Raw genomic sequence first — 27,789 nt, 5'->3', positions numbered from 1 at the left:
AACGCTATTTCTTCTAATAATTCACTTTATACTTTTTATTTATTTTCCCCCAACACCTTGCACCCTACACCCTATACCCTACTCTTAATCTTAATTACCCATCCAGTTATCCGGTCTTCCAGTCATCCATCTTGGCTTTCAACTCTCCTCTTCTCCTCTCTCCACTCGGCCCTCCAATCGCCTTCTCTCCACTTCCGGTCTCCCCTGCGGATTCTTTGCCACTTTATTGACACTCCCGGCGCAAATATTTGGGATGAGCCCCGAAAGGTGTCGACCACAAGACACTTGGGGAACTCGTTTCAAGGTGTTCTTCCATTGTTTCGACTCAGGGATACCCTTTAATGATTTTGACAATTTTTATAAATTATTTATAATGGAAATCAGGACCTTAAACCTATTCTAGCTAAGCTATTAGGTTATTTAATGCCTGTTTTCTTATATTAGTCTTATAATTCTCAATTGGTTCTAGCATTAAAAGCAATAATGATCAAAGTTTAGGCTTTTGAGCTTTCTAAAGAAGCTTTTAAGAAATAAACTTTAAAAATAATGCTCTGCAGTTGTAATAAGTGTGGTTTTTATCCCTTTTATGTTAGTTTTTCTTTATAATTCTCAACCAGTTCTAGCATTAATACGAATTTAAGCTTATGATCTTTCAAAAGAAGATTTTTGAAATAAAAGCTTTTAAAAAGAGACTTAAAAGAGCTATTATGTGATTTACATCGTGCTTTTGCGACTTTTTAGTTTATAATTCTCAACCGGTTCAAGCAATAAAGGTATAAAGATTAAAACTTAGTTGTAAATAATTGTTTTTTATTATAATTTTTAATATATTATAGTTCTTTATATATTAAATAATTTATAAATATTTAAGCCTTAATAAAATAGAAATTTTAAAGTAAATAGCAAATCCATATACCCTCTTCTAATCATTACCGAATATTATACAAAATGCGTGAGAAATAAATGTGTTAAGTATTTGGCAAACACACACAAGATACATCTACACCTGGCACACACACACACACACACACACACATAAATATATATGCAAAATATATAAGACATATATGTTAAGCAATCCAGTCAATGAAGATTAGGGAGACACTTTTTTTCCAAAAACAGAAAACTCTTGAAATTGTAACTAGACCGCGAAGACATTCCATCCCCCCCATAGTTGATACTTTTCTTTTTATTTGTTTTTTTGCGAAAAGGTAAGGGTTGTCCTGGGATGGAGGGCTGAAGCGAGAGTCCTGGGGAGGAGGTGTCATTTTGGCTTGTTTGTCGCCGCCTCTGGGCCAAATGGCATTTGACATTTTGTGCGAGGCTTTGGGAAGCGCCTTCCTCCGACTGTGATTTGCCTTTTTGTCACATTAAATCTTGTTTATGATGCTTAAGAACTTTATTTCCGGTCGATTAAATTGCCATAATGGCGGGCTTTCCATTTCTTTTTCTCCTGGTGTTTTGTCTTTGAGGGGGAGTGCCTTTCTTCGTCACCTTTTTAAAAGAAAAAAAAGAGTGAAAATTATTAAATTGGGTTTAGGATTTAAACTTATTGTTTTGGAATAAAATAGGAGTACTTTTTTGTTTAAATCTTGCAAGATTTTAGGGGGAAAAAAGAGTGTCTTTCTTTAAACTTGGATGTGACTTGTTTCGTCACCTTTCTAAAAGAAAAGGAGTGAAAATTATCAAAAAAGGTTTTGGACGAAATAGATTTCTATTTTTGTTTAAGTCTTGGATTTTGCTTTACTTTGAAATAAGTGTTTGGCTTTGATGGGAAAGGCTTTTTTCGTCACCTGTCTGAATGAAAAAGAAGGGAAAATTTGAAATAGGGTTTGGACCTTGAACTTATTGTTTTAGAATATGATTTTCATGATTTTAAGGATAAGCTTTCTCTAATTTCTGAACTTGGTATGTGACTTTGAAGGGAAAGGCTTTTTTCGTCACCTTTCTGAAAGATAGATCCTTGAAAAAGCATGAAATTTAAGCGTGAAAATAAAGAAAAACAGTTTAGAATTAAAAAAGCTTAGATTTTAGTAGAAAATTAGCTTAAAATCTTAAAGGACTCTAAGGAGCAGCTGTTGGAGCAGGTCCTGTTGCGCTTTTTTTTGTTCTTGTGGCTTGAGACTTGAGTGCAGAGCTTGTGTTCTTTTTGGCCTTTTGGCCATTTCCTCAATCTCAATCTCCTTGTGATCCTTGGAGGCTCCTTGGAGGCACCCCTCCCCATCCCCCCACCCTCGGATAGCCATGGCAATGGCATTGTATCGGCATGTTTTAATTAAACGAAATTGCTTGTATCCCATTGATGGCTTAATACGGGTCACATGTACGCCTATCGGTGTACAAGATGCGACGGTGTGGGAGATGGGTATGGGTATGGATATGGGTTGCCAGGAGGCAGGATGTAGGATGTAGGATCCGTGGAGTATCTCAAGTATCTGAAATATTCACTTAGTCGAACACATCGAAGGACATGAAGAAGAACACACCAGCAGGAGCAGGCCAATTAATTTGGTGACAATAAGAAACAAGTACTCCCACACACACACACACACACCCACACACACACCCACACACACACCCACACACACACCCACACACACACATCACACACACATAACACACACACGCAAAGGCCGCAAATTAACGAATTGGAAAAATAAACAAAATAGCTGCCAACATTCGATATTGAAACTGAAACGAAAACAGGACGAGGACCAGGACCAGGACTAGACTTAGTTTCAAAGGCAGAGCTAGAGCCAGACTCTCAATTAAATTAGTCACTCATAATGTTAACATATTTGTCTAAGAATCAGGCTGGAAATTAAGTCTATAACTTAAAATTATATATTTTATTTGACAACTTTTGTGGCTTTAAAATTTGTAAAAAAAAGGGAAAACTCTGCCACTCTACCAGCTGTTGGTTTAAACGATATAATATAATATAATAAAATTATAATTTAATTGCCTTATAGAACAAATAATTGTTGGGTTAAAAAGGTAGTTGTTTAAATTTTATATTGATTCAAAGGAAATATATTAAATATATATTATATATATATAGATTATACATCTTTAAAAATAATAATAATAAAAAGCCTAAAAAAGCCTAAAAAAAAACAAGACCATTTATTCCTTATTTATTTTAAAATATTTTATTCTTATTATTATTCTTTAAATATGTACTATTCTTTATTAAATAAATTATTTATTAATAGATCTATCATTTTGTATAAACTTTTATTTATTTATTTCTAATTTTATTATTAAAACCCCCTTTTATCTTTTCTATTTTCCAGGTAAGCTCCTCTACCCCCCACTCTACTGTTTAATTTTATTGCCCAAAGGTGAGTTTTGGTTTTGATTTTGAAAAGAAAAGCTAAAAAGCCAAAAAGCTAAAAAATGAACCCCCAAGAACCCCCAACAAATTTTCGGCCATTCATTCATAATTTATTCACAATACAAATATAGGGGAGAGGCTATGGGAGGAGGGGCTGAAGGATTTTCCGCCCCAGCCTCCGCCCACACCCGACTTTTCCGGAGCCTGCGATGATAAGATAAACTTCTACACTTTTGCCTTTGTTGTGTGTATTGTAAGTGTGTGTGTGTGTGTATTGGGTGTGTGTGGGTGTATAGTGTGTGTGTGTATTGCGCTCCTTTCGGCATTGTTGTAATGCCATAACAATCAAGTGAAATTACGCTAAATGACACGCTCATTACGGGCCACTGGCACTGCCACTTGGCCAGGATCCAGGCAGCCAGGCTGCCAGGATGCCAGGCTGCTCGGCAGGATCTGCCGGAGTGCTGCTAGTGGTGGTGATTACTGGTGGCTCAGTGGTTTGGTTGCAGACTCTCTTCCCTCACAGACAGTCTTCTTCACAGAGAAGAATAGTGCCTTAAATAAAATAAGAAATAAGGGGGTTTTAGGGTTTAAATATATGTTATAAAATATTAAATAAAGATGAATAAATCTTTGAAAAAATACAAAATAAAATCTAATAAGAATATATAAAAAGAATATATATTATTTATATAATAAATAATAAATCTAAAATAATATTTAATAAAACATCTAATAAAGAATCTATTAAAAATTCGTATACATAATCTAAAAAAATAAAACTCATAAAAAACCTAATAAAAAAAGGAAAATATAAAGTCTAATAAAAAATTTAATAGAAAATCTAATACAAAATGTAATTAAGAGTTTAATAAAAAATCAAATTTAGTATTTCATAAAAAATCTATTAAAAATTCTAATAAAAAATTTAATTAAAGTAAAATAAAAAATCGAAAATAATGTTTAATAAAAAATATAATTAATAATCTAATAAAATATCTATCGAAAAATCGAATAAAGAGTTTAATAATAAATCTAAAATAATATTTAATAAAAAATCTATTTAAAAATCGAATATAAAAAGTATATTCTTCCTCTCATTTCGAACTCTGAACTCCCACTTCCCTCCAGTAACAAAGCAAAAATCATTGCCTACTTATGAGCGCCCCCCAAAGCCGCCTCATCGCCTCTCCGCCTCGTCCATTTATTATTTAAATGAAAACATACAAATAAGCGCTCGAAAAACGCTTTATAACACTTTCCAAAAAAGAGAAAAGAAAGACACACACACATGCCTGGCATTATTTGCATATAAAAATGTTCATTATGTTGTCAAATGAACAATAAATGTCTTATTTTTGTATTTGAGAAGAATAAATTGGAAGCGGGAGAAACTAAGCAATAAGCGAAAGGAGAGTCAAGGCTTTAAACGGTTTTATTGGCTTTTCAAATTGGCCAAAAGACCCGGGGAGTAAAAAATATATATATATTATATATATACTTATAGTATATATGAAATATTACGCAAAATATGCCAAGGCGGACAAACTTTGCTTTGACCAGCAGAAGCTTTTGAAGTTTTTCTCACCAAGCCAGTCAGGCAGGTCCTTCCAGCCACCATCCTTCCACCCACCTCCCACCTTCCACAATTTTCCTAATATCTCTTCACTTTCTCCTGCAAAAAAAAAAGTGAAAGTAAAGTGTAATTAGGTTTGTTTTGCGTGGCTGCTGTCTGGAAATGAAATGCCACCTGATGGCCAAGGACTCACCTGATTATTAACCAGGACATCCATCAGTCTCCATTTCTTCTTCAAAATCTGACATTTTTTGTAACTTTAACTTCCGGTTGCCTGGTGGTGTCATTTATTTCGATAGCCTAGGCTGGTCGATAAATAAAGTTATCGGCCATTAATAGGAGATCCAAAAGGGAGGCACTCTCCACTCTCTCACTCTCTCCACTCTCCAAGTCATATTGAGTGAGCATATAATCCGTTAATAAGCATTTTATATTCCAAAATAATTTGATTTGCATGTTCGGGCCTGTCGATTTCTGTCGTTAGGCTCTGTCACGAGCCCATAACTCCCACTACCACCCCTAAGGGGTGGGCCCTGTATAAGTGTTGTGCAAAATGGTGTCATGCTTGAGTTCATGTAATTAACACGAAGACGACAGAATTTACGGCGGAATCACAATTTTCTTATGTTACGTCCTCGCCTTATTACCGAATAATATCATTTTCATTGACATTCTATTATTATAGGCCTTTATAGAGTGTTTTAGGAGGGCTTAGTCCATAAATTGGTTAAATTTTGGTTCGCTTTCAGTTTCTGGTAAAGAAAAGGATTTAAGAGGAACAAATTAATCAATTTTAACTTAAATAGTGAGAGTTTTAGACTTAAAGAGTTAAAAGTGGTAGAACTAAGATATAGATAAAGATAGGCCTTCAAAAAGGCGCGAAACAAGATCAGACAAGTTCAAACAAAATCCAAACAAGAAAATAAATCATTTTTAATTTAAATATAACAAATTTTGGGTTTTTGGGGTGAAGCTTAATGAAATTATTGAATTTCTTAAGATTTTTATTCAGAAAGCTTCAAAAAAGCGTAAAAAATAAAAAAATTGACTGACTTGTTTAAGTTCAAACTCATTCAAACATGATTCGAACCAGAAATCTTGCATTTTTTTAAAGATTTTTATTAAGAAATCTTCAAAAAAGCAGGAAAAAGACGAGATTTGACTAGATTAGACAAGTTCAAACATGTTCAAACAATATTCGAACAAATGATTTTTGTGTATTTTGATGATAGAGAACTAGATTCTAGTTTTATTATCAAGTTCTTAAAACTATTATTAAGGAACCTACAAAAATAAAAAAAGACGACTAGATTCGAACTAGATTCGAACCAGATTCGAACAAAATCATACAGGTTCAAACTGTAATTTCTGTGTTATTTTGTACATTTTGAAGCTTTACATTCCTTTTATTTCTTTAAAATATTAGAGAACTAGATTTATATTTAATTCAAATGTTAAACTACATATAATTGGTGAAAAAGGGACTCCCCTTACCAAGTATACCCCCTAGTGTCTCAATAAACTTTCAAATAAACGATTTTGGAAAGCCATTCGTTGGCAGAACTTGGCCAAAAGTGGGGATAAATGAAGGAAAGCCCTGAATGGCTAATGTTATTGCTTTATTAACCAGGTTAGTTGGCAGGGCAGGGCAGGGCCAGGATGGTCCTGGATGGAAATTGATGAAAAGGACGAGGCGGCCGAGCAATCTGGAGGCATAAAAACAGCAAGACCTGGCCATCCTGGCCATCCTGGCCATCGACATGTGTGGGCTCAGCAATTTCCGATGAAAGCTGTTTTATTTGAAAGTTAAGCCGACCCGAAGCCAAAACTGACAGGATAAAAAAAAGGACATATACATATTTGGAGGAGAAAAAGTGAAATTCAAACCACTGGGAATGTCATCTGCATGCCAAAAGTGACCCAACTGATTGACAGACTATCTGACTGAATGAATGACTGACTAACTGAATGACTGAATGAATGAATGACTGAATGAGTAACTCACCAACTGAGTGAGTACTTAAAGCAATGGCAAACATTAGCATAAAGCTGGGCTATCATTTCTAAGTGCGTTGCCAAGTCTAGGGTTTCGTCCTTTTTTCCTTTTTCCCTTTCACCTTTCCCTCCGCTGTGCCGCTTTTCCTCAATTTCCCATTTTCTTTATGTTATTTCTGTTATTGTTGTTGTTAAGGCGCTGTGGGGAATAAGGTAAATATCAGCTGGCACGAGGACGAGCCAAACCAAACCAAACCAAGCCAACCAACCAGCCAGGAGCCAGGAGCCACGAAGCGCCCTCGTCCTCGTCCTCGGCGGCGTCCTCGCTAAATCACAGGTGTGCAACAATGGCTACACCAACAGCAACAAAGCCCCCACAAAGCCGGCACTGAGAAAAATTTTTTAAATTTTGTATCAAAAAAATAATACAAGTATTAAGTAACTTGAATATTTATCTTATTTTTAAGAGATATCTTAGACAGTTAAGTATTTAGGATTTATATATTATATTTTTTCAATTCTTTAGATCCTCCATTTTTGAATTCTTCTACTCTTTAATTTCTTAAATCCTCAATTCTTCAGTCTTTCAGTATTTGTTTCTTTAACTTTTCATCTCTTTCTTCTTTAACTTTATCATCAGCTCTTCAATTCTTCAAATCTTTAAAGCTTCGATAATTATAATTCTTCAACTCTTCTAATCCCCAGCCATTTAATTCTACAACTCTTTAATTCTTCATCTATAAATTCCATTTTTCTATTCATAAAAATTTAGAATTTTCAATTCTTCAACTTTTCAAGCCTTTAACTCTTCATTCATTCCACGTTCTTCCATTCTTCAACTCTTAAATGGACTTGGATTTGTAATCTTCAACTCACTAATTCTTCAAGTCTTTAATTCTTCATCTCTTAAATTCTTTAAATTATCAAGTCTTCAACTCTTTATTTCTTAAGCTTTTGAATTCTTATGTCTGCAATTCTTCAAATCTTGAGTTCTTCAACTCTTCAATTCTTTAGTTTTTTATTTGCAATTTGTACAATTCTTCAGTTTTTAAACTTTCCAATTCTTTAACTGTTTACTTTTTAATTCATTAACTATTTAAGTATTTAATTCTTTAAACCTTTAAATCTTAAATTCTTCCACATTTCCTCCATTCTCCAAATCTTAACTTTCTAGTCTTTCCAATTCTTCAACTCGAAGTCCTTAAATCTTCAACTCTTCACCTCTTCCTCTCTTTAAATCTTAAATTTTAAGACTTGTCAATTCTTCAACTCATTCTTTTTGTGAATTTTTTCAATTCTTCAACTTAAATTTAAGAAAAAACTGTATTTCTTCGAGTGTCCTGCCGACATAAGGAGCATAACGTGTGAAACATAAGCAGGCGACTACTCTATGCCCTCTCTCCCTCTGGCCTCCGCTGGCCCGCATCCTGCCTCTCTCTCACTCCGCCTCTGCGCAGGCCTGGGGCGGCGAGAGCGGGAAAAGCTTCGGATTTTCCGAAAATTCCATTCGGAAAAATAGATTTTTGTTAGTTTTCTTGGGGCTTGTGGCTCGAAATCTGTCGGTTGTTGGCCGATTTGGAGCCTTGAAAGCTCAGGACGAGGACCGGAAAGCTCTTGGCGCTCAGCTGTCGCTCTCGGGTCGGCGTTCGGCTCTCAGCTGTGCCGTTAACCGTTATACGATGGCATTAAACGATTTGGAAACGAGTCGGCTCGGTCAGTTGTTGCTTCACATCAGTACAGAGTAGTTCGCCTGGGCTCAGGACCCTTCCTCAGGAAGCGGTGGGTTTTCAATATTTTTGAGAAAAAGTGAAAAAGGATATTTTTTAAAACAAAAAACTCAAAAAAATCTAGAAGAGAAGGATTTTTTGTTGTAAATGCAAACTGTGTGTGTGTGAAAGTGATAAGTTTTGTGGTTTTTTTTTTTGGAAAGTTTTTTAGAAGAAAAAAGTTAAATATTTAAGAAATAATAAGAATAATTTGCAAAATCTTCAAAATCTAAGAATTTTGAAATCTCATACTTTCTTCAAATAGTTTTTCTTGAATAAGTTTCTTGGGAAAATTTAAATAATTTCTCAAATCTTGCAATTTCAAATTGCATTTGTAAAATGGCGCCCAACGTAACTGTGCGACTGTTATACCTGGCCAGTAGTATAACAGTAAACAGCCGGCTTCAAAAACCGTTACTATGAATAAAACAAAGAGGAACTTGAAAGAGACTTCCCGTTATTCTCTCCCAAATACCTAATTTTAAATAAATTTAAAAAAAAACTATAAAAAGTAAAGTAGTTTATTTGAAAAAATCAAAAATAATAGAAAAGCTTTAATTTTAGAACAGTTTACCGTTGTTTCGAACACTTTCGCTATAACGGCAGTTGCGAGAGAGCTTCTATCATTCGGGTGCTGTTCCCGTTCGGCTTTTGTCGTTCGGCAGGGCTCGGAAGTATTCGGCTTTGGCCCGATACCTGAAGTGAACATTTTTTGGGGGAATGCAAAGTCATTTTAGCTTTTGAACTCATTCAGTTCAAATTTAGCAGCGGATTTGTGCGGATTATCGAGCAAACCCATTGAGAAACACACACTCTTCACTTCACTTCACACACGCACACGCGCGCATTCTGGCCACCCAAAAAAAATAAATGAAGTCAAATAAAATAATTAAAAATATATATATTCTGTCTATCGTATGAATATCATAGATATGGAGAACTAAGTACAACGTGCGGCTCAAGGAGCAAAACAACAATCAGGACTCGCTCCCTCTCACTAAAAAAAAAGTCGAAAATCTATAAAGCGGCGGCGGCCCGTAATCTCGATCTTCATGTTTCCGAAAATCATTCAAAACCAAAATAATAATTATTCAAAATTCAAATCGCTCAAAACGGATATTTTGGATGTTGAATTTTTTTTACCAATTATTTTCTGGTGCTACCACAGTGCGTATGTGTAATATTTTTGGGCGCGATAGAGCTTCAAGTGCTTCGATTTCAAAAATTCATCTCGGTTTAAAAATCCAAAATACAAAAACATCATCTAAAGGTGGACTTTAAGGAGAAGACAACAAACTACTAACTAAAAAGAAAAACTACTAGAATCTAGCAAGGCAAGTGATTTGAAAATGCTAACAGCCTACACTGCGTATGAGTAATATTCATACGCCGCATTGGCACATGCATGTTGTGCACTTTTGTTTGTTACTTTTTATTTATTTATTTTTTTTGTGAAGGATTTTAGGGTCTAAGGGAGTAGGTAGGGACTAGGAAGGACTAAAGGCAGACCCTTTGTTTGTTGGGGTTAAAGGCAAACAACAGAAATTAACAAAGGCAAGGGCTGCAAACGCAAACACAAACAAAACAAAAAAAAAAATAGGAAAAAAAACTAAAAAAAAAGCGGGGAAAAAAAGCGAGAACGAGAACAAGAAATTCAAGTCAAGTGCTGCGGCAGAGCTTAAGTACGAATTTGCATATGTGTGTGTGTGTATTTGTGTTTGTGTGCTCATATCCTTAGTAACTAGGTCTAGAATTTGTAGCTAGAACTCGGCTTAGTAGGAGGTTTTATTTTTGGTTTATAAAAAACACGAAATTTTAGTCCATGTCTTGGAATTCTGGAAGAGGTCTCCTCTCAGAAATTTATGTTTTTATTTTGTAATTCAATTATTAATTAAATACTAATTAAAATACAATGTTTTAGGGATTTTTAATCTACTCTTTTATATTTTAAAAATATTATTTAATAACTAAGGGGTTTAAACAGTTTTGGAATACTATTTTGAAGAACTAACTGAAAGGACTTAGAGGTCTTGTCCTTAAAAACTAACAAGTATTTGGATTATTTAAGATTTAGTTTATTTAGTTTGTTAAGGAATAACTATCATATTTAATAAAATAGAAAAAAATAAAATAAAATAAATAAATGATGAAGAAAAACTGAAAAAAGGTAGAAACTTGTTCATAAAATATATTCTCTATTATAGTCACTTTTTTTAATTATTACTTTTTATCTTGTTCCTTAATTATAACTAACTAATTTATTAAACATCTCATATCAAATATTATTAAATATTAAATATATATTAAAACGAAATATCTTATAGAACCTCCTTATCCTTAAACCTTTTTTTTAAGAAACTCCTTCTTAACTACTTCTACAAGTACCGGGCATGAATACTCAAAATGCTTCAAAGAGAACCCCCTAAATATTCCCCTAAAAAAACATTAATCCTTAAACTATAATACTTCTCTTAAATAAAAAAAATCTCTATCATAAAAGAAGCTTTAACACTTTAGCCTTAGAGTCCTGGGAGCGAAACGCTTTAGAAAACACAGATTCTGGTTTACGAAGCGCAAATAATTGCAAATAATTTGCATTTTGACGACGGAAACAGGTCCTGCCACCATTTTATTCGCCAGCCAGCCAGCCAGCCATCGAAATCACTCTCCTCTATGGCTGATGAGTTCTTCAAACTTTTTCATAATATTTTTAATGGGTTTTTTGCGTCGACACTGCTGTTGCTCCCAATGCTCCTGCTCCTGACAGCTCAAATGAATAATAAAAAAAAAAAAAAGAGAAATATAAAATATATTTTTTATAAAATTGATTTAATCAGAATCAGTAGAGAATCTATTATGTTTGGGGCTTCTATTGTTCGCGACAGGACTTTATGTTCTTAAATCCATTGCATACTTTAAGGCTACCCGCAAATTGTACATTAAAATACACATCATCATTACACACGTTGTGGTTCATAATCATTATTATTATTATTATTATTATTTTTTTTTTTTGTTGTTATTATTTTATTTTATTTTTGGGGTCAACGCTGTCAAGAGCAATCAGAGACAGGCTTGGCTCTCGGTTCTCGGTTCTCGGCTTTGCTTGGCCACTAAATAATCAGAGCAGCCCCTTGTGCACATAGAGCTTGTCACCCCAAAAAAAAATATATATATAAAAAACAAAAAACACAACCTCCCTAAAAAAAAAAAAAAAATCCCCACCTCTGGGCGTTCTGGACAAGCCTTTGACAGGCATGTCATTTAATGTGCGCCTAAGTGTAGGCCATAAATTTTTTATATGCATTTTAACGCATTTCAAGTTATGATTTTCCGCCAGTGAGCGACGTGGCCAACAAATACACACAGAAAGACTCTTATTCGTGTAAATAATATGAAAAATGCATCCCTGTTTCATATTTTGTAGTGTTGGTTGGGAAATTTGTCGATTTTTTGAGAAAATACTTAATCGCACGACACAAATAGGTCCAGAAATGTCACAAACTTTCAGAAATTCAATACATCACTCACAAGGTCTTTAACTTTTCCTCAGAAAACTATCCAAGTTCTTAAAAGTCTTGAGGTTTAGTGGTTTTTCAATTAATTTAAATGAGTATTTTGGAATTCAGAGTCAGGGGCGTCATAAACTTGGGAAGGAATGTCTCGAAGACCAAATACACCAACGGAATCAGGTATTTGGATCAAGCCAAGCACCTTTCTGAGAGTCCTGCGTGGGAAGAAATAAGTAAGAATGGCTCAAAGGATCAAAATATGGCTCCAAGAACCAGAAAAAATGTCTCGAAGGACCAAAAAACTAGCTCGAAGGACCAAAACCTCCAATGCAATAAACTGTTTAAATCTAGCCAAGCACCTTCCTAAGAGTCCTGCGAGTCCTGCGAGGCTTTAAAAAAGGAGAATGGCTCTATGAACCAGAAAACATGTCTCGAAGGACCAAAAAACTAGCTCAAAGGACCAAAAGACACTAAAGCAATCAGCTGTTTGAATCTAGCCAAGCACCTTCCAGTGACTCCTGCGAGTCCTGCTCGTCCTGCTCGTCCTGTCTCCAGTTTCATTAACCTGACACATAAAAGCATTCGATCTCCTGTAATGATAGTTACTCCTGCCTCGAAGGATAACTCACTCCACCACTCCACCTCCCACCACCATCCGAGAAAGAGACTCTAAAAGGTGTCTGCGGACAGGCGGAATAGCGGACAGGACACGTCAGGATAACACTCAACACTGGGCGTTTATACATATGTACTGATGCGTACTTTAGCACCTATAAATTTTTATGCATAAATATTAAAATGAATGCGAAGTGGTGTGGTGTGGTGTAGTGGTGGTGGTGTAGGGAGTGGTGTGTGGTTTCCGATGTTCTTGAAAATTCCACTTTACGGCTACTGTGTCCTGGTGTGTCCTGTGAGCTGGGCTCTTGTCAAGCTCATAAAATTATGGAAATTTTCTTGCCCTTTTCCGGCCATTATCATTCCCAAGACAAGGCCCAGAACGAGACGGGTAGCGTGGTGTGAGAGTGAAACGGAGATAGCTGACCATTGAAATTGAGTAACTGGGCCGGGACTGGGCATTTAATATTATGGTATTTATGTCCCTATATTCCTGGCTCTAAACTTAAATGAAAGTGTAGCTTCTATTTATTTTTATTATGGGATAACCCCCTTTTTATTTTGGCACCTGCCCTGGAGTTGCGGTTTGCCGCAAAACTTTCCCAAAAACTTCCTTTCCGGCCTACAAACAAAGGCAACTGCCAATCAAAAGTTTGCCATTTGTTTCTATTTTGTGGCTCACTTCGATTCGCCACCAAACTATGCTAGGGGGGGTGCTTCAATGGGTTAAAGGGCAGTGAGAGAAATTAGGGGGTGCTTTTATTCAAATTTTAAGGTATTAAGAATAAAGTTATAGTTTAGAAGAACTATAGAAGAGAAGTTTGTTGTTTTAATTTGATTTTATTTTATATTTCAATTTTAATAGCTAAATAAATATATTTTTGTAAATTTAATTTGTTAAAGAACTAGTAAAATATTAACCCTTGTAAAGCCTCTAAAAAGTGAAAGGTTTTTAAAGGAAATAAAAATAAATAGTTTGAAGAGATGTTTTTTTTTTTTTTAATTTATTCAACTCTAGTTTTTTTTTATTTTACTTCCTAATTTTTAAATATTATATATTTTAAATTTTAAAAGATTTAGTTCAAAATTAACCCTTATAATGCCTGTAAAAAGTTAAAAGCTTGAGGTTTTTCTATAGTTTTTTTTTTAATCAAGTATAAGCTTTTGTTTTACTTTTTAATATTTAAATATAAGAATTTTAGATCTAAATTTAGTCTAAATTAAAAAAGAGGGTAAAGGTTTTTTAAAATAAAAAATATGTTTGGAGTTTATGGTTTTTTTATAGTTTTTTTTTTTTAACTCAAGTGTGTGCTTTTATTTTACTTTTTAATGGTTGAATATTTAATATTTAAAATTTTTATACATAATTTAAATTTTTTACATTTTTGACAAAGTTAAGTTAAGTTTTTAAAAATATAAAAGAAATTCTGAAATAGAATAGTGAATTAATTTTTATAGTTTTTTTTTGTTGAATTAAACTGCTTACTTTTTTTTGTAAATTGTTAAAAACTAAAAATTGTAAATATAAAAATTGTACCACCTTTTAAATCACACTTTCCAGTGATAATTTAGTATTTTTAGTTGTTTTTATTTTTTGTCCCAAAGACAGACAGGTGGGCGGCGGGGGGGGGCGTGGTCAGGGGGGGGGGCGTAGAGTCGCATTGTCATAAACTTTCATCGCCCGAATGCAAGTTGGAAGCGGGCCTACCGCGCCCTCCCGCCGGCTGTCAAGCGTGAATTTTCGTGCCAAAGATAATAAATGACAGGACCAATAAGCAGAAATAACTGAAACATCCGTGTGGCGAAAAGGACAGGTGATGACTGAGCCGAAAGAGACGGACCTATAGGCAAACTTTCAATAGAAAGAGAGGGGCAGAGGCAGCCATACGAGTGGGCGAAAAAAAAAGTTTTGAGAAACTGAAATAGTTATTTTGCAAAGGATGCTAATGGAAAGGAGAAAGTTTCAAGCAAATGGAAATGAAAATGGAAAATGTGAAAATGTGAAAATGGAAAATGGGGAATGAAAATGAAAATAAAACGAGTGTGCAAGTGTTTGCAAATGAGCCGAAGAACGTAAAATGCTTTAATTGCAAACTATTCTTTATCCTGGAAAGGATTCTCTTCAATTTTCTTCATTAAAAATAGGTACTCAGGCACTTGTACAGCAAGGACCTGCTAGGACCTAGGAGCTAGGACCTAGGACCTCTATACCTGAATGGCCATCCTTAAAACGGCATAGATCTACATAAGTAGAAGGCAAAGACCTACCCGCTTCAAGTTAATTATATGCATAAAAAAAAAATACAAAAAGAAAAAACTGGGGGGAAAATGCAAATTTTCTAGACAACCATATGAGAGTGTGTGTATCTGAGTGTGTGGGGCTTGTGTGTTGGGCGTCATGCTTACATTAATTTGTTGATAAATTGCAAAAAAAAAAAAACAAGTAGAAATGGGGGAAAAAAAATACGTAAAAAATAGGAAAATAGGTTAAAAACCCTCAAGTGGAGACGACGAAAACCATAAGTTTCCTGTCTAAAAAATAAGCCAAAAAAAATAGGGAAAAAAATTAAAAACAAAACAAAATAAAAGCAAAAAAAGAAAAAGAGTTTAAGATTTTATTTTTTTATCTAAAACGTCAAATTTTTTTTAGGAAAATTAAACAAAAAATACAAATGTTATGCTTTATGGCCATAAACCTTTTTATTTCATTTAAACCCCTTAAAAAATTAATCAAAAAATCTATCTTAAACTCAATAAATTTTTTACTACCCATATAATTTATGTTTATATTTTAGACAATTTTTTATTTCAATTTTTTAAGTGTGTCTTTACTTTTTTTTAATTTTTTCTCCAACCGAGCGCAAGAACCTCCAGAACCACCAGCATGGTGTTCGGTTTATGTTTATCTCTTGTTTTTCTTTTTATTTACTTTTTTTTTATACATTTTTTTTTGTATTTTATTTATTTTTTTTGCTTGTTTTTATAATGCGCGAAATTAGCAAAATAATAAAAATGGCACAAAACAAGGTCGCGCATAAATAATGAGAAAACAGCGCAAGTTGTTCGCCTCGCTGACTTTCTCCATGTGGAGCACTGCACCTCCCCCTACCCCTCCACCCAAAATGGGGGTCAAGAGGGGACTAGGGAGGGGCCTGGGGGGTGGTGGTTAAAAATGTGGGGCATGTGGATCCGGTGGATCCGGTGGAAATAGGCAGGTTTAAGGGTAGATGGATTGTGCACTCTCACGTATGTATGTCGATTGCGGATTAGAGGCCTGCATTGTTTCCCCCCCTTTTTTTTTTGCCTCTTTTTTTATATTTTGTTTATTGGTTTTTATTACAAGTTGTTAATTATGAGTTAAATAAAAAAATATAAGCAGGGAAATATAAAAAAATAAAGGAATTAAGGGACAAGTGAAATAAAAAAGGAATTAAAAGTCATAGAAATATTTATTTTCCAAGATATAGTTTCTTAAGGTTGTTTTTTAAGTTTAAATATTAAATTACTTAGGTAGTTTTATATAAGATACAATTAACAGACAAATAAACTGTTTTTTTTAAGTATTTTTTATTTAATTTAATTTAAAGCAGGAGGAATAAGTTTTAAATGAGATAAAATTAACAAACAAATAATCCAGTTTTTTAAGTATTTTGATTAAAAAAATATTATTTTTTTAATAAATAAATTTTTTTTATCAAAGAAATGAAACATCTAACTTCTAAATAAAACAAGCCCCTCTAACTTAAAAAAATATAAAATTTTAAATTTTAAACCTCTAAGCCCACTACCCTATACTTTTCTTAAGAAAAACACTTGAATTTCGTATAAAAAATAAATGTGTAAAAAAAGCAGAAATGAAAATGGCCGTTCTGGCAGGAATAGAAAATGAAAAATAGCATAGCATACTTAGTGGCGATCCCTGCTGTTTCCTGCCATTCTCCAGCCGCATTCCTGTTACTGTACTTGTGTGTAAGACACTTGGCCATTTCTTAATGCTAATAACATTTTTTTATATTTTACGCTGAAAGCATTTTGTAAAAAAAAGAGATGGTTAGATAAAAAAAAAGAAAGAGAAAGGTAAAGTGGTAGTGGGTGGGGGGGTCTTTATTTAAAATGTCATTAGCTGTGAATGGCAGCCATGTTGCCATTTTGGCCATTTTACCGTTTTACCGTTTTAGCCATTCTGTAAATAACGGTTTACGGGGTAACGGGACATCATGCAAATGTTAAAACCGCATTTGCATTTGCATTCGCCGTCTGTCTGACCTCCAGAGGTGTATTGTTTATGTGATGAGATGAAAAAAAACACAAAAAAATGGGAAAAAATAGTAATAGTATAGAAGGACAGGAGTCGAACACGAAAATGTCCCATGTGGAGAGTAGTAAGATGACTATTTTGCGTCTCTCCACGCAGGTTGCATCTGATTTCTTATGCACAGGTGCATCAAGAAGTGCATTAAATTCCCATACAGATACACCGCACAGGCACAAGAGATACAGACACAGATACAGATACAGATACAGATACAGATACACTTGCATATTCAGATACGAGATACAGCCTCACGCATAATAGCATTGATTCCAATTCCGATTCTGATTCAGATTCTGAGGAGAGGAGAGGAGAGCTCCTTATGCACGTACATTTTCCACCTGCGAGTGTTTCCTAAATTATTAAACACCTTTGGACGTATGCATGACAGATTGGGATACAAAGATACAAAAAGAGGCGGAAAACAAACACAGATACGGCTAGAGATGCGGATGCAGATACAGATACATTTCGAGAGGCTAAGAAGCAAAGAGGCTTACGTTTGAGGGGGAATCTTTTAGGTTGTGGAGTGCTTTTGATGGTAATTTAATAAAAATAGATAGTAGGTAGATGGATATTGGGCTTTTATGTTATTTTCTAACTAGTATCTTTAGAGTAGGATCTAGTATCTACAAACTCTAGTAGCTCTACTATCTCTTCTATCTTCTATCTCTAGTATCTGTACTATGTCTAGTATATCTACATATATCTCTTCTCTCTCTTGTACCTATAGATCTTTTCTATTTCTTGTATCTCTACTATCTATTCTATCTCTAGTACCTCTCTACTACCTCTTATATTTCTACTACCCTTACTATATCTAACTTTACCTACTATCTACTAACTAAGATAGTCTACCATCTGTACTATCTGTAGTACCTCTATTAGCTCTTCTACCTCTTCTATCTTTGGTATCCCTACATCTCTTTTATCTCTCCTATCTCTCGTACCTTTACCATTTATTCCATTTCTACTATCTCTACCATCTAGTATCTCTATCTCTAGTATCTCTACCCTCTCTACTATATCTTCTATATCTACTATCCTCTCTACTAGCCTCCTTACTATCTCTACTAACTCTTCTACTATCTCTTGTATTTCTACTATCTTTTCTAGTATCTACTATCTCTTCTATCTCTTCTACCTCTAATATCTCTATTAAATCCCTGTTTTTTCCGAATTAAAGCCAACGCCTCTTCAGATATCCCTTCCCATTCAAATTCAAATTCAATCAACTCAGTAGTGTCTATTACATAATATTATATATAATATAATATATAAGATACTATCTGTCGGGCAATAACTGTAACTGTATCTGTAACCGTATCCGTGTCCGCCTCCATCTTGTTCAAATAAGCAATCAATGTTCATTATTTATAAATGTTTGTTTACCTTAGTATTTTACGATATTTTCTTCTATATTTCTTATTTTTTTTGTTGTCCTTTGTGGCCTTGTTGGTGGGCTCTCTTTTGGGTTTCAGTTTCGTGGAGGTCCTTGCTTTGTTTTCACACTATTAGCCATGGCCCCGGTGTTTGCCTTTGGGGGCCAAGGAACCCTTTTGGGGGGCTTAGCAACAGTTTACCCCTTTAATGGGGGCAACTTCCTTCTCATTTCGAGCCATTTAACTCAAATATAATGCTTAATAATATCTAGTTATTATATTCTGGTCCTGAACTGGCAATTATCCTCGTATCTGCCCATCTAGTATCCATATCTGTGCGTAATTTAATTAATTTCCATAATAGTCCTGCCAGTCGCAGGCTCGATCCACAACCAATAAACCAAAGTCAATAATATTTATTTATTCCATTGTCATTTTAATGAGTTTTACAATTTCACAGTTTATTCTAAGGGCATTCGATGTTTGTGTTCGATTTTATTTTGTGTCTGCACTTATTTTGTGTTTATTTTATGTTTTCCCCCCTTTATTTCTTATTTGTTTATTTGATTTTTTTTTTTCTGTGTAAATGGAAGAATGATATTTTGTGGAAATGCAAATTCGAATAAACACCACCCGGATGCCATGTTTGACTATTTATTTTATTTTTGGCTTTGTGGCTTATTTAAAAATTGGAAATATTTACTTTAAGGGGGTGAACTTGTAAGGGGAAAAAAAAAACAATAAATAAAATAAATAAAAATAAATAAAATAAATAATATAAAAAAAATAAAATAAAACAATATAAAAACAAAATAAATTAATAACTTTAGAAGAAAAAACTACTGAGAGGTTCCTGGAACCTTAATTAAATTTCCCTAAAATATCCTTTAAGGACATGAGTGCCTCTCTCCCCAGTGTCCTTGTAGTTGAGGACATTAAAAAGTAATTTAAATTGAATTTCTTAGCGCCTGGCAGATCGAGATTGGAATAAAGAATGGATGCACAGTACACAGTAGGCACTGGCAGAGTCCTGGCAGAGTCCTGCCTGCATAGTCCTGGCAGGACTGCTTTATTGTAATTAGAATTGCGAGGGCAATAAATCTCAATACAGGAGCAGGAATTCGTCCTTTTCTCCGCCACTTTCCGTTCCTTGCCTATTTCCGTTTCAATTCCATTTCATTTCGTTCCCGGGTGCGTGGGATTTAAATTGCAATGCTTTCGACTAAGACTGGCAGGACGAAAGGCAGGAATAAAAGGACGACACGACACCATGGCAATGCATAAATCTACGTAGCTGCTCCTGGGAGGGAGGAGGCTAAGGACGATGGGGCGAGGGGCGTGGCAAAGTCGTCTCAGGAATTAGCTCAAAATTGCAAAACTTAAGCCAGAAAAAAAAAGCAAAAAAGGGATAGAGAGAGGAAAAGAAATCAAAACCACAAACCAGACGAAGAACGAAGAACGAAGGACGAAGGACTCAGAACTCAGGTCGAAGGACGTAGGTGGCTCACTCTTTGTTTTATGCGAAATCTACATAATAGAGAGAGAGGCCACCACCCACTAGAGACAGAGACGGCAACAGGGCAACGGAAACAAGTCAATTTGCATTCCGGCTTAAACGAACATCCTCCTAGCCGTGGCTTCAAGCCACTGGCTTGGTTAATTTTTCAAAAAAAAAATGGAAAATAAATAATAAGAATGAAAGGATTTTGGTGGAGGACTACTACCACTCCCATCATTTGCTGTCCAAACTTGTTTTATTGTTTCGTAAATTAGTTTAGCTCCTTGGCCCAGGACGAACAGGACGAACTAATCAATCAAGTTGCGGAGAAAAGTTCGATTAAGTTGAAGTTTCGTGCCAGAGTTCCCACTGACCAATTAACCCAAACTCGATTAATAAATAGGGAAGTTGGTCCCACTATCTGGCAATAGTTATCGATTGTCCAGATACTGTTTTCAATCCAAGTAGGCTGTGACTTTTCCATCGAGAGGCCAGTCTCTAGACACTCACACACCAACACCGACCGAGGCACAGAGTGAAAACGAGCCAGCCAGCAGGAACATCAGTGTGTGAGACGAGAATCGGATTCATTTTCAGTGAAATTTTCATTCTTCGCAAAAAATGACTGGCGGAATTAAAAAGTCGCGCATACCGCGCCGTGTGATGCGCTCGGCCTCGCCGCTACACATTATTCAGGCCCAGTCCCGACCCAGGTCGCGTCTCAATCGATCCTGGAGTACTGGCCGTCAGGGTCAGAGTCGCTGCCTCCCGAAGCACTACTCCAGGATTCCGCTGCCGATTCGTGCCAAGGCGGCCATGGCCGAGATGGTCAAGGAGGAGACGCTCCAGCAGAGAGCCAGGGTGCTCCTGCAGAAGGACGGCGATCAGCAGAAGAAGAAGGTTAACAGCCAAGGACCAGCAAAGGATGCAGGTGGATCCTTTACAGAAACTGAGGCTAAGAAGCTATCGAATGCCTCGGAAATGGCTTTCAGGGCCATGCTTCAGAAGCCATCGATGACATCCTCGTTGCGGGGCAACAGGACAATCGGGCGAAAGGTGCCGAGCGCTCACATCAGGACGGGTGGCATGCCCTTCGTCCCCAGCCTGGACTCGAACTTCAAGTGGCAGTCCGGGCAGCAGGTTCGCAAGAAAATCCAACAGAAGCATCAGCGCCAGATCGAGCAGCTGATGACGGTGCGTCAGGAGCAGCAGCTGAGGAAGCAGCAGGAGTTCAAGGATAAGATGGAAAAAATGATGCAGGAGCGGCAGGACAGGCTGGAGAAGAAGGAGCAGGAGCTGAAGAAGGGTCAGAGGAAGAAGCAGGAAGAGCCGGGGCAGAAGACCAAGAAGCTGGCACAGCAAGATCAGGAGCCAGAGAAGGAGCACCAGGAAGATCCGGACCAGAAGCCGGAACAAGAAGTGGAGAAGAAGAAGCTACTGGAGCAGCTGGAGCCACTGAAGCTTCTACCACGTCCATCCATCTCGCTGATTCCCCAGCCCACAATCTTCAATCTCTTTAAAGAAATCTATGCAACTACTCCGGGAAAAGAGAAAGAATCTTCCGATCCCGAAGCTGAATCCGAGTCTGAATCCGATGGAGAATCGGGATGCAAGTCGGTGCCCGAGCTGCTGAGATTCTGGTGCTGTGACAAACGCTTCATCAACATCCCGTCGGAACTCTTGTTCAGCTTCTCCGATGAGATGCGACTGCGACAGGATGTGTCGGATGCGCCCATGGAACTGAGGACCATATCCTCCTCCACTCTCATGAAGGTGGTGTTCTGGATGAAACGCCATCGAGAGGAAAACGAAAAGGGTGGTGATAAGGGCGGGGATTGGATGAAGGAAAAAGTGTCCTTCAATCCTAATGAAATAGTTCCAAAAGAGAGCTCTGAGGAGAACCTAAGTGGTGGAGCTCAAGAAGAGCCAGAGAATACTGAGAGTAATGGAGTATCGAAGCCGGAAAATGATAATCCAACTGGGATTATTGAAAATATTGCAGAGAACGCCACCGGAACGGACACCGCCAACTGGGAGGAGCGTCTCATGGGCGGGGAGCTGACTGGACTGGTGGAACTGATTCTGGCAGCCCACTATTTGGGCATCGACACCTTGACCAGCCATGCCATCAATTACTTCAACGACTTAATGGACGAGCGATCCCGCTCCGAAATGCTCATGATGCTCAAGATCAGCGACTGTCTGACTGAAGTGCGCCACTCCATGGAGAAGCATCGTCCGCTCCTCGCCGAGATCATGGGCGACCAGGCGGTTACATCGCCCTACAGCCTAACCCCCAGCAGCAGCTCTCACTCCCGTCCGGCTCTCAGCTCCACCCCGTACTCGACTTGTTCTACAACTACTTCTATTAGTACTAACTCGCTCAGTGCTTCGACAATAGATGAGGATCCGGATGAAGCTGCTTTGGAGGAGGCCGAGAAGAAAGACGGCACCTCCGATGGGAACTCCAATACTGATTCCCCGAAGAAGCCACACTCTCTTCCGCGTCCGAACCCGAAGTTCTGAGAGGGGTTCGAACTAGTCAGCTGAAGTAAAGGATCCATTTACAAGCGCATGTTTTTCAATTTTATTATAATTTTAAAATTATTTCAATATTCTATAATTTAGTGTTTTTTTTTGTGGTGATTTTATTTTAAAAGAGAGGTAGAGTTCTGTAGGGAGTGGCGGTAGTCTTAAAAGAGTGCCATTAAATGATAGCTTAAGACATTGGAGTGAAGGTTTATATATTCTTTGTGTTTGGATTTGATTTTGGTTTCTTTTTATTTGATTAATATTTATATTATATTATCAGTAAGATTAGAAACAAATATATAGGGATAGAGGTCTCTGAAGATAATCCTTATGTCACGGTCGCCATAAAATGTGTAAACAAGACTTAGAAGTGTAGGCTTAGAGTTTCTTCGTTGATTCATTATATTTTTGTTTATTTTTCTGAATAGTATTTTATTAAAAGTGTTAATGTTTCATAATAGTTAATAGTTAAAAAAAAAAAATGCTATAAAGTGCCAAGACTTCTCATTCTCATGTCACGGTCGTCATAAAACCAAGACTTTGGAGTGTAAGTTGGCTGGTAATGAGCTTGGAAGACACTTGCTAAGTAATGGTCGACTGAGTAAATGAGTGGTTTGGGTGAAAGGTGAATAATGTCTCACTCACACACAAACACACACAAGCACACACACAGAGACACGCAGGGAACCGAGAGACACCCACAATATACGGCAATTAAGCGATAAAATATGCAACAAGCCAATTATGCGCACATTAAATGGCAAAGACCGACCGACTCGGACCCAGATCAATGGCCCAAAGCTCAGCTTCAGCCGGCTTAGCTCCTGGTAGTTTGTTTCACCTGTCCACCCCAGGGTGGAGGTCCTTTCATCCTTCCTACTCCCTCCTGTCCATCGAGTGCCAAAAGTTTTCGTACAAGTTGTTTGGCTTTTCTCAAAAGGTCATGCCGCATTAATTTTAGATGGCATTGCCGCGAGTTTTCAAGTTTTTAGCGACTTTGCCACATAAGCCGTTAAGTAGTAACGTCCGACAGGACAATAAACGAAAGAGACAGATAGATACAGACAAAAAGGACGAAAGAGAGAAAGGAAACTGCAATGGAAAATTGCATTTTCCGACTTTTGAGTTTAATTTTAAATGAAGTTCTTTGTCAACGAAAGAGAATTCTCTTTCTGGTCGAGAACTATCTACTATATCCAATTTGTGTAAAGTTCAAGGACCTTCAAGGAAGGTTTCTGACTTTTTTTTTCTCCTAAAACTAAAACTAAAATAAAAATAAAAAAGAAAGATACTGCAACAAAGGAAAATTTAATAGACCTAACGACGCCGTCATAATGAAGCTTTCCTCCTTTATACCATATGTGTGTGTGTTTGTGGGGAGCAGCCATTTTTATTTTTGTAACACGCATACGCCCCGTGGACCCCCAAAGGACCCAAGCCGCACATCATTGTCGTTGCCGTTGTCGTCGTCTCCTCAGTTTTGTTGCCGAATCGCGTGAGCACCTTAAATGCTATAAATTTATTTGTGACCCGCAGCCAGAGGAGCAGTTAAAAAAACAAAAAAATACACCAAAAAAAAAAAAAAAGGAGAAAAATTATAAGAAATAAAGAATGAAAGTTCGATTACTTTTGGCGCGCGGCTGCTCCTGCAACAGGTTGTCTTCCATTCTCTGTCTTTCTTTCTGTCTGAGTGTCTCGGTCTCCTGCTGTCTTCATGTCCTTTCTGTCCTTTCTGTCTGACTGTCAGAAGCGTTTTCGTTTTGCGATATTATTTGCTTCGTTTTCGGGCATTGCTGTTGCTAATGAAAATCTACACGAAACTTGTAGACAACTTTTCATGCTCACTGTTTTTTTGGGGTTAAGTGGGTATATTAGTTCATGGAAGTAAAAAAAAATATATTTAAAATAAGGAAAATAAATAAGTCTGAGTAGAGAGTATTTTTTAGATGATTTTAAGGTTAAAAAGGTATTATTCATTTATAATTTAAAATTTAAAATTATTATTTCTTAAATTTAAATACATTTTAGAGGCTTAAATTATTCGAATCTTACTTTTAAAATGTTTTCTTAAACCATTCTGATAGTAATTTCTATCAAAACTCCTCTTAAATCATTAAAAATCTAGTTTTTGCCTTATAATTCGCAACTGGTTCTAGCACATATGCAAGTAGAACCTGTCCCTCTCACTTTTCATCTCCTTTTCCACATCATCATCGTTATTATCGCCACCATTACTTCTAAAATGTTTTTTAATACCATTCTGATAGAATTTGTTATAAAAACTTCTCTTAAATCGTAAAAAATGCAATCTTTTAGCTTATAATTCTCAACTGGTTCTAGCTCATGCTTACTCATATACAAGCAAGAGCCTGTTCTAAGACTTCCCTCTCACTTTCCATTTCTCCTTCCACATCATCATCGTTATTATCGCCACTCCTCCTCCCCCGCCATCATGTGGCTCATCATTTACTGCAATTTAACGGTAAATATTTTTCGTTAACGGTAATGTGGTGCTGGTGGTAGCCTGGTGGCGCTACTGGTGCCCAAGTCACACACTCCCTTCCCTCTTCTGCTTCACCCTTCATGGCGGCATGTCCTGTAAAGTACACACTCGCTCCCCCCCGGCCTCCTCTCTTGCCTTTAACTTTGATAAAGGAAAACTTTTTGTCTACCGCAAGCAGAAAATGAAAATCCATCCCGTCCATTGAACTGTGGGCTTGGCCTGGCCCATAGCCCATCGCCCATCGCCCATCCCTGCCATGGTGCTCCTCTGGGCCTCTGTCATTTAATCCATTTTGAAAGTTTTCTGTTCCGCGGCACATTCAACAATGTTCCGTCTGTCAGCAGAACAAGTTTGTTCGGTTGATTCATCAGCTGAGGGGAGGAAAGGATCAGGAGTGGGGGGCAGGACACGGCCTCGCCTCGGAATTGTGTGGGTTTTTAGCACCAAGAGCCACCCACCACCCACCCAACCACCACACACTCCTAGTAGTTCCAACTAAACACACATGGAATCGATGGCCAAAAATCTAGTGGACTTTCATCAGAAACTCATTTAATTGATTAAGTTCGAAGGATAACGGGAAAAGGATGCAAAATCTAATCTAGAAGATGAAGATTATAACCTTTTTATAATGTTTTAAACAATTTTTAAAGAAATAGTAAAGAAATTTAAAGAAATAAGATAGTTTTTTGAACCAAACTCTGAAAGAAACTGCCTTAAAGCATATCTAACATTTTAAGCCAGAACCATTTGGGAATTATAAGGGAGAGGGAAGAAAAAAGTCCCCACAAAGTAACAATTTAAGTTTAAAATTGTCCTCACAATGCCCCCTTAAATATAATATTCTCTTTCATATTATTTTTTAAGGCGATTACACTTGCTTCTGTGATGTCTTATTGTTCTGAAACGGACTGTACTCCGGAGTCCGGACTGTACGTGCTGTCACTGTGATTAACGTACACCAAAGCTCATTCTGAATGATTTATTGAGTGCTGTGTCTTCGTTCGTTTTTACTTTTGTTGTTGTGTTGCTTACCCCCTTTTGTGTGTCGCTGTGCCACCCGCCCCTGGGCCTGGGCTTTCTTTCCATTGAATGGCGAAACATTAAGTATACGCCGCTTGTGACCACAGCAACAATTGCATATTGTACTTAATATGATGAAATATATGTATGTATGTTGAGCGACAAAATTATGTACAGAATGAGTGAAGAGATAGGGAGACTATGAAAGAGATGGGGAGATGGCATTAAAGGAAAGTCCGGTGGCACAAGTGGCACAAATGGAGGCAGCTCAAGTCAAGAACAGTCAAGAGCCAGAGAACAATAACAATAACAATAACAATAACACAACAAAAAACAAGTGAAGCCAATCAAACAGTCAGCGGTTGTCAATTAAACTTAATTATGTTGTACACACAGTTTCAGTTCCAGTTCCAGTCCCAGACGTTGCAAGATGTTGGCGACTTTAGTAGATTTCCAACCACAAGAGGCTGAGAGGCCTACGAACCACCCAACCACCCACCGCCCAAAAATTCTCTCCAAATTGTGAGATTTAACAAAAAACTAATTGAGCGTAAAAAAGAGGCGAAAAAAAACTTGCAAACTTGATTTGATTTGCTCGGATTTGAACTCAAGGGCTAATTTGTCTTAATCGCTTATTTTCAAAGCTAATTTGCAGGCTTATGTCGAGTGGAAGTCGCAATTATTGGGCTAACTAATTGGGCTTTGCTCAAAAATGGATAATCAAATGAAGGAACTTGCTCAGAGCATGAATAAACATGTTCAATCATGACTGATTTTCTTTATAGTTAGGTCTAAACATGTTCAAGCCTGATTACTCTTGTCAAGAAACTGTTTTCTGGGCAAGAAACTTAAAAAACCTTTCAATAATCATTAGAAAACATGTTCAATCATGATTTTTTATTGGCAGTAACTGTTTTCTGAGCAAAAAATAAAAGATTTCATTCAAAAACGTGCAATAATCATGAACAAACATGTTCAATCATGATTACTGGACAAAAAAATGGTATAAATCATAAAAAATATTGCAAATATTCATTCGTAATTGGATTTTATTTAAAATATATAATTAAATGAAAAAAAAAACTTTTAATAAGCATGTTTAAACATGCTAATTCATGATTGATTTTGTCAATAAACTGTTATGAACAAACATGTTCAAGCATGATTGTGTCAGAAAACTGTTTTCTGACAAAAAACTTAACAAAATGCCAACAATCATGAGTTCAATCATGATTGAACTTGTTTAATCCTGATTAATTTTGCAAATATTGTTTCGCAAACTAGATTTTATTTATAAATATATAATTTAATAAAAAAATCAAACAATAATCATGCTTAAACATGTTCAATCATGATTGCTCTTGTCCATAATCGGTTTCCTAACCAAAAAAAAAAATGGAATATATCCTTATTTCGCGGAAAGGATTGCCATTAATTAGGCGTGGGCGCTGGGAGAAATGAGAACTTAAGAAGTCCCCCAACGATCAAGGACCTCAACAGGCCAAACAGGACACCGCACGAGGACATGAATAATAAATGTAACACACAAATCCTGGCGCATAGCCTCATATGCATTTTACATGCGATTGGCCACTAAATAAATAAATAAATTGATTTCATTTTCCTTTCCGCCTTAATTGGTCCACTCTCCCTTACTCTTATACTCTTATATATAGATATATTTGTGTGTATGTATTGAATGTGTGTATTTTTATTTGATTTATATTTATTCCACGAA

At 36.4% G+C, this 27,789-nt stretch overlaps 1 protein-coding gene and 2 long non-coding RNA genes across 3 annotated transcripts in view; 1 reads left to right on the top strand and 2 right to left on the bottom strand.

The window, feature by feature from the left end:
• The window catches only part of LOC6503580 (high affinity cGMP-specific 3',5'-cyclic phosphodiesterase 9A), a 116,017-nt gene that overhangs the window by 22,423 nt on the left and 65,805 nt on the right, over nucleotides 1-27,789 (top strand). The gene's annotated exons all lie outside the window — the stretch shown is intronic.
• LOC116655690 lies at nucleotides 954-5,489 on the bottom strand. Its single transcript, XR_004310755.2, has 2 exons — nucleotides 5,107-5,489; nucleotides 954-1,494 (listed from the first exon to the last, which is right to left on the bottom strand). It is a non-coding gene; the product is annotated as an uncharacterized LOC116655690 (long non-coding RNA).
• Nucleotides 5,514-19,434, bottom strand: LOC26515348. The gene is made up of 3 exons (XR_004310756.2): nucleotides 18,506-19,434; nucleotides 16,708-16,822; nucleotides 5,514-5,665 (listed from the first exon to the last, which is right to left on the bottom strand). It is a non-coding gene; the product is annotated as an uncharacterized LOC26515348 (long non-coding RNA).

The sequence above is a fragment of the Drosophila ananassae genome, chromosome XL (genome assembly GCF_017639315.1).
Source record: "Drosophila ananassae strain 14024-0371.13 chromosome XL, ASM1763931v2, whole genome shotgun sequence".
NCBI classification, from domain to species: Eukaryota; Metazoa; Arthropoda; class Insecta; order Diptera; family Drosophilidae; genus Drosophila; species Drosophila ananassae.
This window is presented reverse-complemented; position numbering and strand designations above follow the sequence as displayed.